This window comes from Arachis ipaensis, chromosome B9 (assembly GCF_059453495.1).
Source record: "Arachis ipaensis isolate K30076 ecotype BB chromosome B9, ASM5945349v1, whole genome shotgun sequence".
Lineage (NCBI taxonomy): Eukaryota > Viridiplantae > Streptophyta > Magnoliopsida > Fabales > Fabaceae > Arachis > Arachis ipaensis.
This window is the reverse complement of record NC_142444.1, coordinates 84,361,592-84,380,180: the sequence shown is the minus strand read 5'-3', so window position 1 is coordinate 84,380,180 and position 18,589 is coordinate 84,361,592. Positions and strand designations below refer to the sequence as shown.

The window sequence follows — 18,589 nt, the reverse complement described above, 5'->3', positions numbered from 1 at the left end:
ATCTGAGAATTATTGATATCCTGACTAAGAGTTACAAGATAACCATAGCTTGCTTCAAGCTGATAATATCTGTGGGATCGACCCTTACTCACGTAAGGTATTACTTGGACGACCCAGTGCAATTGCTGGTTAGTTGCGCGGAATTGCAAAAGTGTGATTGTAATTTCATGCACCACCTTGCCTTTTAGTTTAAAGGGTTATTAGCTTTTTCTGCTTGCTTTTTTTTCTTTATTTTTTGCCACTTTTTTTTCACAAGCTTTGTGTTTTTCACTGCTTTTTCTTGCTTCAAGAATCAATTTTTATGATTTTTTAGATTATCAATAACATTTCTCTTTTTTTCATTATTCTTTCAAGAGCCAACAATTTTAACATTCATAAACTTCACTATAAAAAATATGCACTGTTCAAGCATTCATTCAGAAAACAAAAAGTATTGCCACCACATCAAGAAAGGTGAAGGATTCATGAAACATTCATAGCTTTTTCAGAAAACATTTTTCATTTAAGAAGGGTGAAGGATTCATGAAACATTCATAGCTTTAAGACATAGACACTAAACACTAATGATCATGTAATGAAGACACAAACATAGTCAAAACATAAAGCATAAACCGAAAACAGAAAAGAAAATAAACAAAGAGATTAAAGAACGGGTCCACCTTAGTGATGGTGGCTCTTTCTTCCTCTTGAAGAACCAATGGAGTTCTTGAGCTCCTCTATGTCTCTTCCTTGCCTTTGTTGCTCCTCTTTCTAGAGGTTTCTCTGGCCTTGGGTGCCATTAGTGGTTATGGAAAGTAAAAAGCTGAGCTTTTCCACACCAAACTTAAAAGCTTTGCTTGTCCTCAAGCAAAATAAGATAGAAGAGAGTAGAAGAATGATGCAATTAATTATGAAAACTTATTACTGTATATAAGAAAAATTAAAAAAAAAGTTAAAAAGAATTTGAGAAGATACGTAAGTTTTGAAAACGTTTTGGAAGGATTTGAAAAGAATTGAAAAAGAATTAAAAAGAATTGAAAAGATTATTAATTTTTGAAAATAAAAATTGAAAGATGAACGTTTAAAATATGTTTTGATGCAAAAAATTATGAATTAAAACATGAAATTTGAACAAATTCGAATTGGAAACAAAATTACCTCCCTTGTGTCATCTTGGAGTTAAACGCCCAGAATGCTATCCATTCAGGCATTTAACGCCCACTTGGCTACCTTTTTGGGCGTTTAACGCCCAGCCAGATACCCTGGCTGGCGTTAAACACCAGGAATCCTTCTTTACTGGGCGTTTTTCTGAACGCCCAGAATGCTGCCATTTATGGCGTTAAACGCCCAGAATGCTACCCATTCTGGCGTTTAACGCCCAGAATGCTGCCAGCACGAGCGTTAAACGCCTATTCTGCTATCTGATAAACCCCAATTTTGTGGTTTATATTGTGTAGAATTTGGGGGGTTTTGTCAATATTTTTCACACTAATTTACAAGAATTGCATGCTTTTGTGTTCTCTTCCTAATATTGCTTCATGATGGAAAACATGCTTCTTTTACCTTAGAATTAATATATTTTGATCCTCTCTTATTACCATTCGATGCCGTGACGTGTTTGTTGAGTGATTTCAGAATTTATAGGGCAAGAATGGCCTAGAAGAGAGAAAGAAAGCATGCACAAGTGGAAGGAACATGAAGATTTGGATTTTGGGAATTTTAGTATGGGCGCGCACGCGTACCTCGCGCGCACGCGTGGGTGTGGACAGCTGGAAACGGTGCGCGTAGATCGGTGCATCCGCGCGGATTAGAGAAATCCACACCGGCACTCACGCGTACATGGCGCGCACGCGTAGATCGCAAAATCAATCGGCGCGCACGCACGCATAGCGCGTATGCGCGACAAGCTGCACGTGGCCTCATTAAAGGAAATCATGCCTGGCGATTTCTGAGGCTCAAGAGGCCCAAATTCAAGCTGGTTCTGCATGGAAAAGACCCAAGTATGCTAGGAGAAAGGGGGGATCATTCATTCACACTTAGACACAATTTTTAGCTAGTTTTTGGTTTTTGTTCTTCTAGAGAGAGAAACCCTTATTCCTCTCTAGATCTAGTTTGATTTGATCTTCCATTGTTAAATTCTGAATTGGATCTTGTTGATTACTAGTTTTGATTGCTTAATTTGAATTCCTTAGTATAATTTTGTTTAAATCTTGTGTTAGATTTATGTTTTCTTGTCACTTGTCAATTTCTACCCATTTTGTGAATCTTATGGATCTTGAATTGTTAATGTTACATTGATGATTTTCATGATTAATTGTGTTGTTTGAGTGAATTTACATTGATAATTGTTAGTGAATACTTGTTAATTTCAATTTAGTTGCAATTTGAATATGTCTTTTAGTAATGCTTACCATGTGTTTGATGAAATGTTTCCTTTGATTATAGAGTAGTTCTCTTTACTCTTGGCCTAGGCTAAGGGAATTGGGTGAACTTGAGTCATTGGGTCTAATGGATTTGATGATTTGGGAATCCTTAGTGGTCAATTTGATAACCATTGACACTAGCCTACTACTAAGTCAATTAAGAGGGATTCTAGACCGACAATAACCCTCGCCTTATCAAATTTTTGGCGTCGTTGCCGGGGAATGGTTGCAACATATGCCTTGATATTGGTTATGTGAATATGTGAATATTGTAGATAGTTTACTTGCTTTCAATACTTAGCTATAGTTTAGATTTCTTTTGTATGTGTGCTATGACTCCCATGTTTGATGACTCGGTCTCAACCGAATTCTAGCTTAGTCGAGTTTGACCCTGAGATTGAAAGAACTTTGTTACACACTCGGCAAGCTAGACGGCGGTTGGACTATACGGCTAGTACTTCGGCCTCTCTTGAGAAACATACCGAATCACTAGACGACATCGAGAGTGACTTGGAGTCCACTACTTCCTATTCTTCTGTTGGCACTACTAATACATCTTTGCATCCCACAAGTGAACCATACATGGCAGAGCCACGACGGATCACTTTGCATGAGCAAGGGGCTCCGGATATCAAACTTCAACCTTTGCAAGCAAGGTATCCCAACCTTGATCCAAACTTTGAGTTAAAGAGTAGCTTGATACATCTACTTCCTAAGTATCATGGGTTGCCGGGTCAAGACCCCATCCGACATCTAAGAGATTTTCAAGTTGCTTGTTCTACGGTTCAAAAGCATGGAGCCGATGAGTTGGCTATTATGGTTTTTGCCTTCCCTTTCTCTCTTGAAGGGCAAGCAAAGACATGGTTTTATTCGCAACCGGATGAGATTGTGACCAATTGGGATTTCTTGAGAATAGAGTTTCTAGACAAATTCTTTCTACCGGAGAAGACCGACTACACCCGGAAGGAGATCTCGAGTATAATGCAAAAGGATCAAGAGAGTTTGTATGAGTATTGGACTCGGTTCAAGAGGCTATTGGAATCTTTTCCACACCATGGATTGATCACTCACTTGCTCATTAGTTACTTCACCGGAGGTCTTTGTGCGGAAGATAAAAGATTGCTCACCGCTTCTAGTGGTGGTTCCCTTTCAAAAAACAAGACGGAGGGAGAAGCTTGGAAATTGATAAATGATGTTGCCGAGGCTACACAACACGTAAGGGTGAGAAGTAATCCTCTCAAGGGTGTGGTAGAACCATCCCCTTCCGAAGCAAGCTTAACCAAAGCACTTGGGGATATGACCACTATCCTCACGCAAATACAAAAAGATCAAAAGGAATACTACTCCATCCAAGCCATCCAAGCCCCACCCCAAGTTGCTCAACTTGAAGGCCCTCATAGAATTTGTGGTTTGTGCTCTAGCACCACACATTACACCGATCAATGTCAGCAAATTCAAGAGGAGCATGCCTTTGTCATGGCCAATGTGAATTACAATAACCGTCCGTCCTATCTTTCTCAAAGCCAAAACAACTACTCTCATGGTAGTAATAAAAATCAAGGGTGGATGGATAATGCACAAGGGAGCAATCAAAACCAAAGATGGAACAACTCTTCTTCTCATTACAACAACAACCAATCTTCATCTCAATACTACCATAACAACAACAACCACCAAGCCAACCAAAATCACCACAACCAAAACCAAAACAACTACACCAAATACCAAGCACCACACCATAGACAACAATCCAACCAAACCTCCTCATCTTCCACCAATCAAGTTGATGAGCTTAGAGCCGCTATGGAGAAACGAGACGAGAGCAATAAGGCTCAATTCGATGCCATAGGCACTCAATTGGCCAATCTCACCGACATGAATTCAAAGATGTCCATGTCTTCCTCCAACAACAACACCAACCAACCTCAAGCTCTTCTAACCTTCCATCCCAACCCCTTCCAAACCCCAAGGGCGGTCTCAAAGCCATCACTCTACAGTCGGGGACTACATTGGAGGAGATACCTCCTAGGGTCATGGAAGACATTCATGAGGAAAAAGTGGTCGTTGAAGCTCTGCATGAAGAAGAGGAGGTACACAAAAAGCATGAGGAAGAAGGAGTAAGCCTTAAGGAACCCAAGAGGAAAACTATAGTGGATGAGTCCATTCCTATCTCATTCCCTTCAATGGTGAAGAAAGCAAAGAAGACTCTGGAATTCGATTTAAACATGCTTCAAGTGTTCAAGAAGGTTGAGGTAACCATACCACTTCTTGATGCTATCCAACAAATTCCAAAGTATGCAAAATTTTTGAAAGACTTGTGTACACACAAGAATAGGTGATGAGCGGATAATTTATACCCTTTTTGGCATTGTTTTTACATAGTTTTTAGTATGTTTTAGTTACTTTTTATTATATTTTAATTATTTTTTATGAAAAAATCATATTTCTGGAATTTACTATGAGTTTGTGTGTTTTTCTATAATTTCAGCAATTTTCTGGCTAAAATTGAGGGACCTGAGCAAAAATCTGATTCAGAGGCTGAAAAAGGACTGCAGATGCTGTTGGATTCTGACCCTCCTGCACTCGAAGTGGATTTTCTGTAGACATCCTGGGCTTTCCAGCAATATATAATAGTCCATACTTTGCCCAAGATTTGATGGCCCAAACTGGCGTCCAAAGCCAGCCTAAAACTTCCTAGCGTAAAACGCCCAAACTGGCACCAGAATTGGAGTTAAACGCCTAAACTGGCACCCAAGCTGGCGTTTAACTCCAAGAACAGCCTATGCACGAAAAAGCTTCTATGCTTAGCCCAAGCACACACCAAGTGGGCCCCAGAAGTGGATGTCTGCACTATCTGCACTTAGTTACTTATTTTCTGTAAACCCTAGTAGCTAGTTTAGTATAAATAGCACTTTACTATTGTATTCACGGATTATCATGCTATCATAGACCATTGTTCACGTTTGGGGAGGCTGGCCATTCGGCCATGCCTAGACCTTTTTCACTTATGTATTTTCAACGGTGGAGTTTCTACACCCACAGATTAAGGTGTGGAGCTCTGCTGTTCTTCATGAATTAATGCAATTACTACTATTTTTCTATTCAATCACGCTTGATTCTATTCTAAGATACTCACTCGTACTTCAATCTGGAGAATGATATGATCCGTGACACTCATCGTTATTCTCAATCCTATGAACGCATGCCTGACAACCACTTCCGTTCTATCTGAGCTCAACGTAGTCATTGGACAACAGCTTGAGTGCGTATATCTTGGATATCTAATACATGGACCGAGTCATTGGCAGCATTCCTGGGATCTGGAAAGTCTAAACCTTGTTTGTGGTATTCCGAGTAGGATCCGAGAAGGGATGACTGTGACGAGCTTCAAACCTGCGAATATTGCACGCAGTGACAGTGTGCAAAAGGATCAATGGATTCTATTCCGACGCTAGCGGGAACCGACAGATGATTAGCCCTGCGGTGGCTGTACCTGGTATTTTTCATCCGAGACAAGAAATCCGACAGTTGATTAGCCGTGCAAAAACCGTAGAGGACCATTTTAACTGAGAGGATCTTACAGCTTGCCATAGAAGGGAGCACGCATGATTGGAAGAAGGCAGTAGGAAAGCAGAGGTTCAGAAGCAACAAAGCATCTCCAAATGCTTATCTGAAGGCAGTAGGAAAGAAGAGGTTCAGAAGCAACATAAGTAACTTTATTTTATTTTATGTTTTATTTATATTTTAATTATCAAAACCTCATAACCAATTGAATCCTCCTGACTGAGATTTACAAGATGACCATAGCTTGCTTCAAGCCGACAATCTCCATGGGATCGACCCTTACTCATGTAAGGTTTATTACTTGGACGACCCAGTGCCCTTGCTGGTTAGTTGTGCGGAGTTGTGAAAAGTGTGAATCACGATTTCCCACACCAATAGGATAGGAGAGTTGGAGACATTATCTTTGGGTAGTTCAATTTCTTCCTTGATGGAGTCAATTCCAAAAAATTGTGGTGACTCTGGGCCTTGTTTGGTGTCTTGTCGTATTGGTGGGCACACTTTTCATGACTGTATGTGTGATCTAGGAGCTTGCGTAAGCATCATGCCGCTCTCTATTTTTGTCCGGTTGAATTTAGCTCTATTAGGTAGCGTTTGGTAGAGAGACAGAGACTGAAAGACTAAGACTGAGAGACAGAGACTAAGAGACAAAGACCGAAATAAATTTCAGTATTCTGTTTGCTGCAAAGTGAGAGACAGAAATTGAAACAAGAATAAAACTCTAATTTAATTTGCACAAAAGATAAAATTGGAATTAATTAATTGAAATGAGGGTATTTTAGGTGTAAAATGTTATTAAAATTTTAGTCTTCGTCTCTAAAAATTTCAGTCCCCTGTGTCCCTACTTTTTGGAGGTACTGAAATACTGAAATTTTAGGGACAGAGACAGAAATTTTAGTACCAGTTTCTGAGCCAACAAACATGATACTATGTTTCAGTCTCTCAGTCTCTGTCCCAGTACCTCAAAACAAACGCTACCTCAAAGTTTGCCTTAGCCGATAAAAGTATGATCACTGTGATGGGAATAGCAGAAGATGTACTTGTGGCGATCAAGGACTTAGTCTTTCTGGTTTACTTTTACATCCTTGAAATACCTCCAACAAAAAATAGAAGCTCATCCTCCGTTCTACCTGGTAGACCCTTCCTTAAGACCTCTAAATTCAAGTTAGATGCCTTCACTGGCACATATTCCTTTGAGGTCGGAGACAAGACTATCAAGTTCAATTTGGAAGAAGCCATGAAGCATCCTCCTGAAGAGCATTCCGTTCTCCGATGTGATATAATCGATGAAGTGGTGGCGGAAGTGCGAAAAAAAGACTACAACAAGTTATGCTACCCTATTGTTGAAGGAACGGATGACCAAGAGGGTGAACAAGAGAAAGTTGTTGAGGATGAACTCCGTGAACTTGATGAAAAGGAACCTCAGCTTGAGGCAAAGAGTGAACTGAAGCCTCTTCCATCTCATTTGAAGTATGCTTTCTTAGAGGATAACCAAAGGTTTTCGGTCATTATCGCTAGTGAGCTTTCTAGCGAAGAGGAAGGAAAGCTCCTAGATGTTCTAAGAAAGTACAAGAAGGCAATTGGTTGGAGCCTAGCCGATATTGTGGGGATTGACCCCCGCAAGTGCATGCATCGTATATTTCTCCAAGAGGGAGCTCGGCCGGTTACGCAACCGCAAAGGAGGCTCAACCCAACCATCCTTGATGTGGTAAAGAAGGAGGTTACAAGGCTACTTGATGCGGGTATCATATACCCAATTTCTCACAGTGAGTGGATGAGCCCGGTCCAGGTTGTTCCCAAGAAATCGGACATCACTGCAGTTAAAAAGGATGATGGTGAAGTGGTCACCAAGAGAGTACAAAATGCGTGGCGAGTGAGCATCGATTATAGAAGATTGAACGCCGCTACAAAGAAAGACCACTACACTTTGCCCTTTATCGATCAGAAGTTGGACCGTTTGGCGGCTAAATCCCATTATTGCTTTCTTGATGAATTCACTGGTTACTTCCAGATTCACGTTTCCCCTGAGGATCAGGAAAAGACCACATTCACTTGTCCTTTTGGCACCTTTGCTTACAAAAGGATGCCATTTGGACTATGCAATGAACCTGCTACTTTTCAACGGTGTATGACGAGTGTCTTTTCCGATCTAGTGGAGAATTGTCTAGAAGTCTTTATGGATGACTTCAGTGTTTATGGAACTTCATTTGATTGTTGCTTAGAGAACTTGGCCAAGGTCTTAGCTAGATGTGTTGACACTAACCTCGTCTTGAATTTTGAAAAATGTCACTTTATGGTAAGACAAGGTATAGTGTTAGGACATGTAGTGTCTAAGAAAGGCATTTCTGTAGACCTGGCCAAGGTCGATGTTATTACCACTTTACCTCACCCCTCATCTGTGAGGGAGGTCTGCTCATTTTTGGGACATGCAGGATTTTACAGGTGCTTTATTAAGGATTTCAGCAAGATTGCTTTGCCATTGTCGCGCCTCCTCCAAAAAGATTTGGACTTTGAGTTTGACAGTGCATGTGTGAATGCGTTTGAAGAGTTAAGGAGTTCTTACCACAGCACCGATTGTGCGAGGCCCCAACTGGACGCTACCATTCGAGATAATGTGCGATGCGTCAAACCATGCTGTAGGTGCCGCGCTTGCACAGCGCGATGGTAAACTTCCTTATGTCATTGCTTACTCTTCTAAAACATTGAATGCAACACAATCCAACTATACCACTACAGAAAAGGAACTCCTAGCTATTGTTCATGCTTTAGATAAATTCATATCTTATTTGCTAGGGTCCAAGATAGTGGTATACACGGATCATGCAGCTTTAAAGTACTTATTGACAAAGAATGAGTCAAAACCTAGACTTATACATTGGATCTTGCTTTTGCAAGAATTCGACATTGAGATTAGGGACCGGAGTGGGTCTCAAAACTTGGTTACGGATCATTTAAGCCGCCTTGAGAATTTAAAATTTGACCCATTTCCGATCGATGACTCATTCCCATTGGATAGTTTGCATGCTGTGTCGGATAGCTTTCCTTGGTTTGCCCCAATGGCGAACTACTTGGTTGCAAAAATCGTCCCTCCTAACTTTTCTAAACACCAAAGAGACAAGTTGAGGAGTGATTCCAAATGCTACATTTGGGATGACCCTCACTTGTAGAACAGGGGAGTAGACTAAGTAATTCGAAGATGCGTCCCGGAATCTAAAATCTAACCCATTCATGAAGCTTGCCATTCATCCGAATGTGGTGGCCACTTTGGCCCACAGAGGACAGCTAAAAAGGTGTTGGATTTGGATTCTGGTGGCCAACCTTATTCAAGGATGCTAACCGGTTCTGTGTGTCTTACCGTCAGTGTTAGAAGTCGGGAAACACGTCCCGAAGGGATGAGATGCCTCAGCAACCTATGTTGTTCTGTGAGATATTTGATGTATGGGGCATTGACTTTATGGAACCGTTTCCCAACTCAAGTGGGTATCTATATATTCTGTTAGCAGTTGACTACGTGTCAAAGTGGGTAGAAGCAATACCTACCCGCCTTGACGATGCCAATACCGTCATTTCTTTTATCAGAAATAACATTGTGTGCCGTTATGGGTCGCCACGAGCAATCGTGAGCAACCAAGGATCCCACTTTTGTAATAGGAAAGTAGAGGCACTGCTCAAGCGCTATGGGGTATTGCATAAGGTTGCCACTGCTTATCACCCACAAACCAACAGACAAGCGGAAGTGTCCAACCGGGAGATTAAGAGAATTTTAGAGAAAGTGGTAAATTCATAGAGGAAGGATTGGAGCCTCTGGTTAGGAGATGCACTATGGGCGTATAGGACGGCCTACAAGACTCCGTTAGGGATGATCCCTTCTAGATCATCTATGGTAAGGCATGCCATCTTCCGGTGGAGATTGAGCATAAAGCCTATTGGGCGGTAAAGCAGTGCAACATGGATTTCACCAAGGCGGGGGTGGTCAGAAAATTACAGCTAGAGGAGCTCGAGTCGAGTGTTTGAGGAACGAAGCATATGAGAATGCCCGGATCTACAAGGAAAAGACTAAAGCATTTCATGACCATCATATCCAGAAGAAGGATTTTCAAGAAGGTGATGAGGTTCTCCTCTACAACTCGAGGCTTAGATTCATGCCTAGCAAGCTTCGTTCTAGATGGGAAGGACCCTTCAAGGTGAAAGAGATAAAGCCCTATGAGGTGGTGGAATTGTTTGATCCTAAAAGTGAAGTAACTTTCAAGGTGAATGGATATAGAGTGAAGAAGTACCATGGCTACAAGCTTCCAAAAGAGCTAGAGGTATTCCTACTAACGGATGCACCTAGAGGAGGAGAAGCTTGAGCGACTGACCATCCAATTTAAGGACGTTAAAGAAAAGTGCTTGGTAGGAGGCACCCCACCGTGGTAAGATCTTCCTTGTGCATACCTTCTTGCTTTTAGCTTTAGATTCTTGTACATTTTGTGACTTCTTGATGTTGTTGATTGCTTAGGAATGATAGTTTCGTTGATCTTGTTGACTTACTAGGATGTTCATATAGATTCCATCATTCTTGGTAAGGATGAATTGTTGAAGTAGAGAGAATGCTTTATTTTGAATAGTACATGAATTTGTGAGTGTCTCCTTGACTACTAGCTTAAACACCTGCCAAGAATGCATTAGAATAGCCCTTTCTATGTTGTTTAAAAAAAGAGAGAGAGAGGGAAAAGAGGGCATCCGCGCGCGAGCGTGCTGTGCTCACGCGCACCGTTCGTGCATTTCACACTCCCGGTACAAAAACCCGAGAGTTATGCCCACCTTGTGCCCACTTCATGCCAGGCACCTACGCGCAAGCGTGCGTGACGCCTGCGCATCCCTTGTAACTTAACCATCGACGCGCAAGCGCACTGTGCGCGTGCGTCAGCAGTGCAATCTGAACTCTCTAGTACAAAAACCAGAGAGTTATGCCAATTTTGTGCCTATTCTGTGCCCGCGACTGACACGTAGGCGTACTTGCCGTGTCCGCGCCGGTCGCCAACTTCATCAGGCACGCGTGCATGCACTGTGCGTGTCCGCGCCGCCTGTGCTGCATGCCAACTCTAGTACAAAAACCTGAGAGTTAGGCCCACTTTGTGCTAACTCTGTTCCAGGGGCACAACTGACATCGCACGTTCGCGCTCTTAACGCGTACGCTCCCCTCGCTCAACTCTTATCGACACGCAAGCGCACTGTGCGCGCGTGCGTCGATCGCGCGACCCAGTTTTAAACCTGACGCACCCTGCCTCTCCCCTTTCTCTCACCTTCTTTCTTGTTTTCTTTCTTCTTCTTTCTCCATCACCTCTCTTCTCTTCTTCCTCTCCTATACTCCACCACCACCATCTCCGGTCACTCACCGGCGACCACCACCACCTCCGGTGGCACTACATCTCTTCTCTCTCTTTCTCATTTTCACAAAAAGAAAACTCCACCTTGTTCTTTTACACTCCTCAAGGTTCTACTTCTTCTATACCTCATCTCTTACTCTCTTTGCATAATCTCTTCTCCTAGTTACATGTTTCTTTTTGTTGATTCTCTTAATTTCTCTTTTAGTTGCATGATTATACTACTTGCTTTTTGCTTGTTTACTTTGTCCTTCTCTTGTTTTCCCATGGATGTTGGACTTAAGTTTTAATTTGCTTTGATAGATCTTCTTGTTGCCCTTCATTATCTTTGTAAGTAGGTGATGTTATGTGATGATTGATATTTCATTTTGGGACTCTAATTGATCGAGTATCTCATTTTTGCTCATTGCTTGATAACTGCACGCCAAGTGTTCGAGGAAATGCACGAATGCCATTTTGGTTTATTTTAGTCATATACCTTCAATTTGCTGCTTCCTCCTCATTCACTTGCTCTCTTCTAAGTGCATTGAGTCCACTTTGCTTTATGCTTGCTAATTAGATACTCATTGAACACATGACTTGCTCTTTGTTATGAATGCTTGAGATTATTCTTCTCATGCCATATTGCATGCTTTACTCACTCTTGCATCCCATGCCAAGTGTTGTGACCCATGCTTCTATAATCATTTTGTTGCACAATTCCTTTTGGGCACTACCTCTCACTTGCATGTTTTCGTTGAGATGATTCTTTGGGTTTAATGTTTTCCCTTTTTCCCTCCCTTTTTCAGGATGGCCACCAAGAAAGGCAAGGAGAAAGCTTCAAGGAAATCGGCCACAAAGAGGGCACCCCAAAAGTCAACCTCCAAGGCGCACCCTACATTAGGAGCCAAACCCCTATCTAAGAAGACGAAGGCACCCGCTCCTATTGATGAAAAAGAGAAGAGCAAACCGGCAAGGGATTCTTCAAGGTTCCCCAACCGCTTCTATGAAATTGTGTTCCCCGCCATGGTTGAGAGGAACTATCATGCCGAGCATCTACTCGCCCTGCCGGACAAGGTTGCTCATTGTATTCTGCCCCGCATTGAACGGCGAGGATGGGAGTTTCTTCTGAGAAAACCACAGGAGGTCAACCTTTCGTGGGTGGTAGAGTTCTACACTAACTACCATCTCCCCTCTCTTCAATCGGTATACGTGCGCCAGAAGCAAGTCCCAATTTCAGAAGAGGCTATTCAGCAAGTGCTTAATGTCCTACCAGTACCAAGTGAAATTGATGGCTACCAAGAGGTCTTACGTCAGTGAGAAGAGTTTGGGTTTGATTGGGACTCGATTCTCTGAGTCATTGCTGAACCAGAGACATTTTGGACCCAAGGTCGACTCCGGATGCGGACCAAGTGCATTGACACACGTTCCCTCACTGTAGAAGCTTGAGCTTGGGCCTAGATCCTATCCCACTATGTGCTACCTAGCACCCACAGGTCATCTGATAAACCCATATTTTATGATATATTTTGTGCTCAATTTAAGTGATTTATTCAACCCTTCACCCACTTATTCATGTAAATTGCATGGTTTTACTTTCCCTTCCTTATTATGTGATGCATGTGAAAAACATGTTTCCTATACTTTAAAAATAATTATTTTAATTACCTTTTATTACCATTCAATGCCGTGATTTGTGTGTTGAGTATTTTCAGATCTCCTAAGGCAGGAATGATTTAAAGAATGGAAAGGAAACATACAAAAATGGAAGGAAAGCACAAAATGGAGTTTTTGAAGAAACTGACAGTGACGCGAACGCATGGACGACGCGAACACATGCCCAGCGTGAAAAGGCAGCAACGCGAACGCGTGACTGACGCAAACGCGCGCCTTGAGCAGAACGCAGATGACGTGTACGCATGACCGAAGCGAACGCGTGATAAGGAAAACTCCAGATGACGTGACCGCGTGACCCACGTGGACGCGTGACAGATGCCACGTACCAGAAACTGCAGAAAATGCTCCCAGCGATTTCTGAAGCCCTTTTTGGCTCAGATCCAAGTTCAAAAAGCACATATTAGAGGCTATAAAGTGGGGAATGCATCCATTCAAGAGGAGGCCTTCAATTATTCACTTTTCATACTTTAGATGTAGTTTTTAGAGAGAGGGGTTCTCTCCTCTCTCTTAGGTTTTAGGATTAGGAATCCTCTTAAAGGATTTAGGATTTCAACTCTTCATCAGGTTCAATATTCCTTTTACTTTATATTTCTCTTTTACTTTCAAATACTTTAATGCTTTCATTTAATTACTTATATTGGCAAATTGGATTATGAACTCTTTATGTTTAGATTGATTTTCTCTTATTAACGTAATTGAGGTATTTCAGATTTATGACCCTTATTCAGCTTTTTATATTCTTGGCTTTAATTGATTAACTGGAAGCTCTTGAGTTATCAACTTATCGTGATTGGTTATTATGTCAGCAAATTGACTGGAATTCCACTAACTCTAGTCTTTCCTTAGGAGTTGGCTAGGACTTGGGAATCTAACTAATTAGTTCACTTGACTTTTCCTTGCTTTCGTAAAGGTTAACTAAGTGGGATTAACTTCAATTCTCATAGGAGTAACTAGGATAGGACTTCTGAATTTTCATACCTTGCCAAGAGTTTACTTTACAGTTATTTATTTATTCTATTTGTCATTTAAATTACTTGTTCCTTACTTTTAAACCCCCCAATTTACAAAACTCATAACCAATAATAAAAACATACCTCCCTGCAGTTCCTTGAGAAGATGACCCGAAGTTTAAATACTTCGGTTATCAATTTAAAAAGGGGTTTGTTACTTGTGACAATCAAAACGTTTGTACGAAAGAATTTTCTGTTGGTTTAGAAGCTATACTTACAACGCGATCATATTTTTATATTTCTTTACCGATAGAAAAACCGATCGTCAAAATGGCGCCGTTGCCGGGGAACTGCAAACGTGTGCCTTATTATTGGTTATTGTAAATATTTTTCTTTTATTTGTTTATTTGTTTTTGTTTTTTCCTTTTATTTCTATTAGCTACTATGAATTCTCACCCCTCTCACTTTGAGTTTGGTTCTAAATTTGTTGAAAGGAGTGGAAGCTATAACAGGAATATGCATCAAGGTCTAAGCAATCAAAGAGGGATGGAGCCAAGAGGCCCTGATCAACCCTTTAGGCAACAACACCCTCCAAGATATCATGGACGAGGACCACTCTACAACGCATACCAAGCTGATAGATATGGTGGACCCCCTTGTAATTACCAACAAGCCCCACCCTATGCTTATAGACCATCCTCTCAACGTAGCTTTGAACCACCATACTCACAAGTTTCTTTTCACCATTCACCACTGTATGACCCTTATCCACCACAATCCCAATCCAATTACTCCCAAGAACCACCACATTCTTATTTTGAACCCTTTTTCCCAACCAATGAACCCTCATACCCACCCCAACCTCCAATGAATGACAAACTTCGTGTTCTTCTTCACGGGCAAGCGAGGATGCAAAAGGGCGTATTGAAACTCACTACTGCCTTAATTGAGGTAGTAAATATAATAGCCTCCCGACATCTGAGCACTCGAAGCACTCCCATGGCTACATGTGGAGAATCAAAAGAAGAGCGAAGCATGAAGGAGACACTACAAACCTCGGTGGACAATGAGGAGCATGGCTTTATATTGGAACAAGTGGAGGAAGCCATGATAGCTGTAGAGGAAGAAGTGGTTGAAGATTTAGGAGATGCTGAACCTCCATGGGAATCGAGAACTATAAAGGATTCTGCTAAGAAGTTCGAAATTGATGCCAAAGAGGACAGTGCATAACCTCCAAAGCATATGCCTTGTGAAAAATTGGACGGAACAGACCAAGAAGTTGATTCCATGGGCAGTGATGATCATGAATCAAGCTCTCCTAGTCACGAACTCACATCCGCAACTGAACTCCTTGAGCCTGAAGCACCTTATCCAAGTGAATACGAAGATGATGTCGAGGTAGATTTCTCTCGACCTCCAACGTATGACTTGAGTGACGAGGAAGACATAGAAGACTTTGATCAGGACGCAGTTGCGGTTGAAAAATTTTGCAAAGAAGTAGAGGAATTCACAGAAGAATGCAAGGGAGTAGAGCTTACAGAACCACTGGAAACACCTGTTCCAAGGCCATTACCACCTAATACAAGCTTCAAGTGGGTACAATCCTTAACCTTTATCTTTACTTTTCCACTTGAATATGGTTTGCTTGAAACAGATGGCCAGCTTAGAGCTTTCTGCGGCTTTAAGAGTAAGAGGGAAATGGCTCGTACTCAGAACTGGTGTACAAGGTTCAATAAGGTTCCGCGCTTCAATTCGAAGTGCAAGGATTGGTATCAAGTTCAGTTGAATGGGTCTCGGAAGATGTTTGGTCATCTTGGTGAGAATACAATTTCTAAACCACCTGGATCGAAGATTATAGATCAAGACAACTGCGGATTTAAAAGCAAAGTTTGGGATCCTGGAATCTATTCTGACATTCGTCACCCCGGGAGCCTGAAAATCTGTTTGAAGCTGCTCAAAAGCTTTACATGCCTAGTTTGGGACCCCGGAGGCTGTTGGCATTCCAAACATTGATGGAGATTTCTGGATGTATTTAAGCATAAGCCACCATAATAGGAAGCTCATCCAATGTCCAACTTAAGGACTTTAACTAAAAGTGCTAGGTGGGAGACAACCCACCATGGTATGATCGTTCATGTTTCAGTTTTATTTTGTTTTGTTTATTTTTATATTGTTTTATTTTCATTGAACCTGGATATTATCCGTAGCATTGCATATTGCATAATTGCATAATTGCATAAAAAAAACCTCCCACGCGTTCGCGTCACTAACGCGAACGCGTGATCTGGAAATCGGTGTAAAAATCCAACGCCCAGAAATCTGGGCTGGAATCATGCGGCTGGTGTGCGTTTAGCACAAAACGGCCCACGCGTCCGCGTCCCTGACGCGAACGCACCACTTGCGAAACACTCATCCCACGCGAAAGCGTGAGCGACGCGTCCGCCTCGCATGGATATCATGGCCCCCTAAATGAAGACAGAGAGTTGTGCTGAAACGACACTGGAAGTGTGCGTCTAGCACAAATTTCAGCGACGCGGTCGCGTGCCCCACGCGTCTGCGTCATTTATCTTTCACCCATTCCACGCGATCGCATCAATCACGCGACCGCGTCAATCCCATTTCACCCTAGCCACGCGATCGCGTGCTCCACGCGTTCGTGTGGATTCAAAATCACCAACCCCCCATCACGCGAAACCCTACCCGTCGCGCCCCCCATACCCCCTTCTTCTTCCTTTCTTCTCTGCAACCCACCCCACCCAAACACCACCACCCCCAACCACCACTCCGACTGCCTCACCACCCTAACCACCCAGACCCACCGCACTATTGATCTGGCTGTGATGTTCATACTATTCATATGCTGTTCTTCCATGTTTCGTGCTGCTGTTACACTGCTCTTTCATGTTCATGTTGTTTGTGTCTATTTGCAGCCTTATTTACATTTATATGAACTGATTTTTCTGCTGTTTATTACCCGAGAACATCCAATTTTAGCCAGAATGCTGCCCAATTTTCTGCAAGTTGTTTCATTTTTACATTCTAGCATTGGTTTTGGCAATTTTCAATTCTGCACAACTTAGCTACAACCAAACCAATTCATGAATGCACGGGCCAGCATTCTTTTTCCTTTCAATTTCCTGGTTCATATATTGCACTTTTGATGATTCGATTTCAATTTTTGCTATTTCTATATCTATATGAATCATCATCAACCTGATATCCTTGCTTGAATATGAGTTGATTATTCTCTAAATTTGTGAATTTCTTGTTACCTAGGAAACATTTATCATGCCACTTACTTTAACTTTCTTTCTCCTAACTCACTGCTTTCCACTTTCTAACCTCTTTTTTTCACTTTTAACCACTTTTAACTTTCTAACTTCTCCCTTTGCTTTTTAACTAACTCCTTCAACTTTTTAACTCATGGCATGATTATTGTTTCTCCTAATTAACAGGTATTCTCTTATAATATATTTTGGATTGTGATTTCTCATCTCAGATTTTTAACTCCGAAATAATCCAAAATGTACATTTATTTAACTCATTTCATTATTCTACTACTCTTTTTCCACTATGTGCTTATATTGCTATTATTCTATTTGCCTACTTGTTTTCCTACTTTGTTCTTCATTTATATCCTGGAATTTCTACTTTTCAGGATGTCTGACCCTCAACGAAAAGGAAAAGGCAAGGCAACCACTGGTAAAAGGAAAAGAGGTGAATCCTCTATGTCTATCTTGGACATTATGCATGATGACTCTTGGCGGGAAAAGCACTTTACCCCGCAGGAGAAGGCTGACCATCTCCTCACTGCCACAGATCCGGTAAAATTTGCAAACAGATACTGTGAGCTGAAGTATCCAGTGTTTTCCACCTCCAGAAACCTGTACCTGGAGAGAACTCTGAAAATTCTAAAAGAACTACAGCAGTACACCTCCGATCAGATCAAATAGAGAGGCTGGTTCTTCTTGGAGAGAAACCTGACAGAGGTCAATACTTCCTGGGTAAGAGAGTTCTACTGCAACTATTTCAAGACTTCCCTGGATGCAGTGCACCTCAGAGGGAAACAGATATTGGTAACTGAGGAAGCCATTGAGGACATCCTCCACCTTCAGCCTAAATCAGATCAGCCTGACGGTTACCAAAAGGCTAAAGAGGACATGCGCTTTCTGAGATTTGACTGGGATGCTGTCAAACAAAGGATAGTCCTTGATCCTACTGTCCCATGGGTCATGGGAAAGAACACAGCAATGCCTAAGGGAATCAAGCTGATGTATCTGAATGATGAGGCTCGGCTCTGGCACCAGATCCTGAGCAACTTTGTTATGCCGAGCACTTATGAGACGGAGCTGCCTGCTGCTATGATCACCCTCCTCTGGTGTGTGATGGAGGGTAAGAACCTGTATCTTCCACGATTCATCCAGTATTACATGGCCAGGGTCCATGTCAGAGGCACTATCCCTTTCCCATATATGATTACCCAGCTCGGCCGTCGAGCTGACGTGCCTTGGGAACTTGCTGATGATAAACCACCTGCTGCAGACTGCAAGAAGATTGTCCCTCACAACAGGAAGTTTCAGGCTTTGGGTTACAGACCCCCATTCCTCACCACTTCTGATCAGACAGCCACACCTTCCGCTGCCCCTTCTTCATC

At 42.0% G+C, this 18,589-nt stretch overlaps 1 pseudogene; it reads left to right on the top strand.

Annotated features, from left to right (window-relative positions):
- Window positions 1-14,802: 14,802 nt before the first annotated feature.
- On the top strand, window positions 14,803-15,948 carry LOC148545279 (uncharacterized; annotated as a pseudogene).
- Window positions 15,949-18,589: the final 2,641 nt, after the last annotated feature.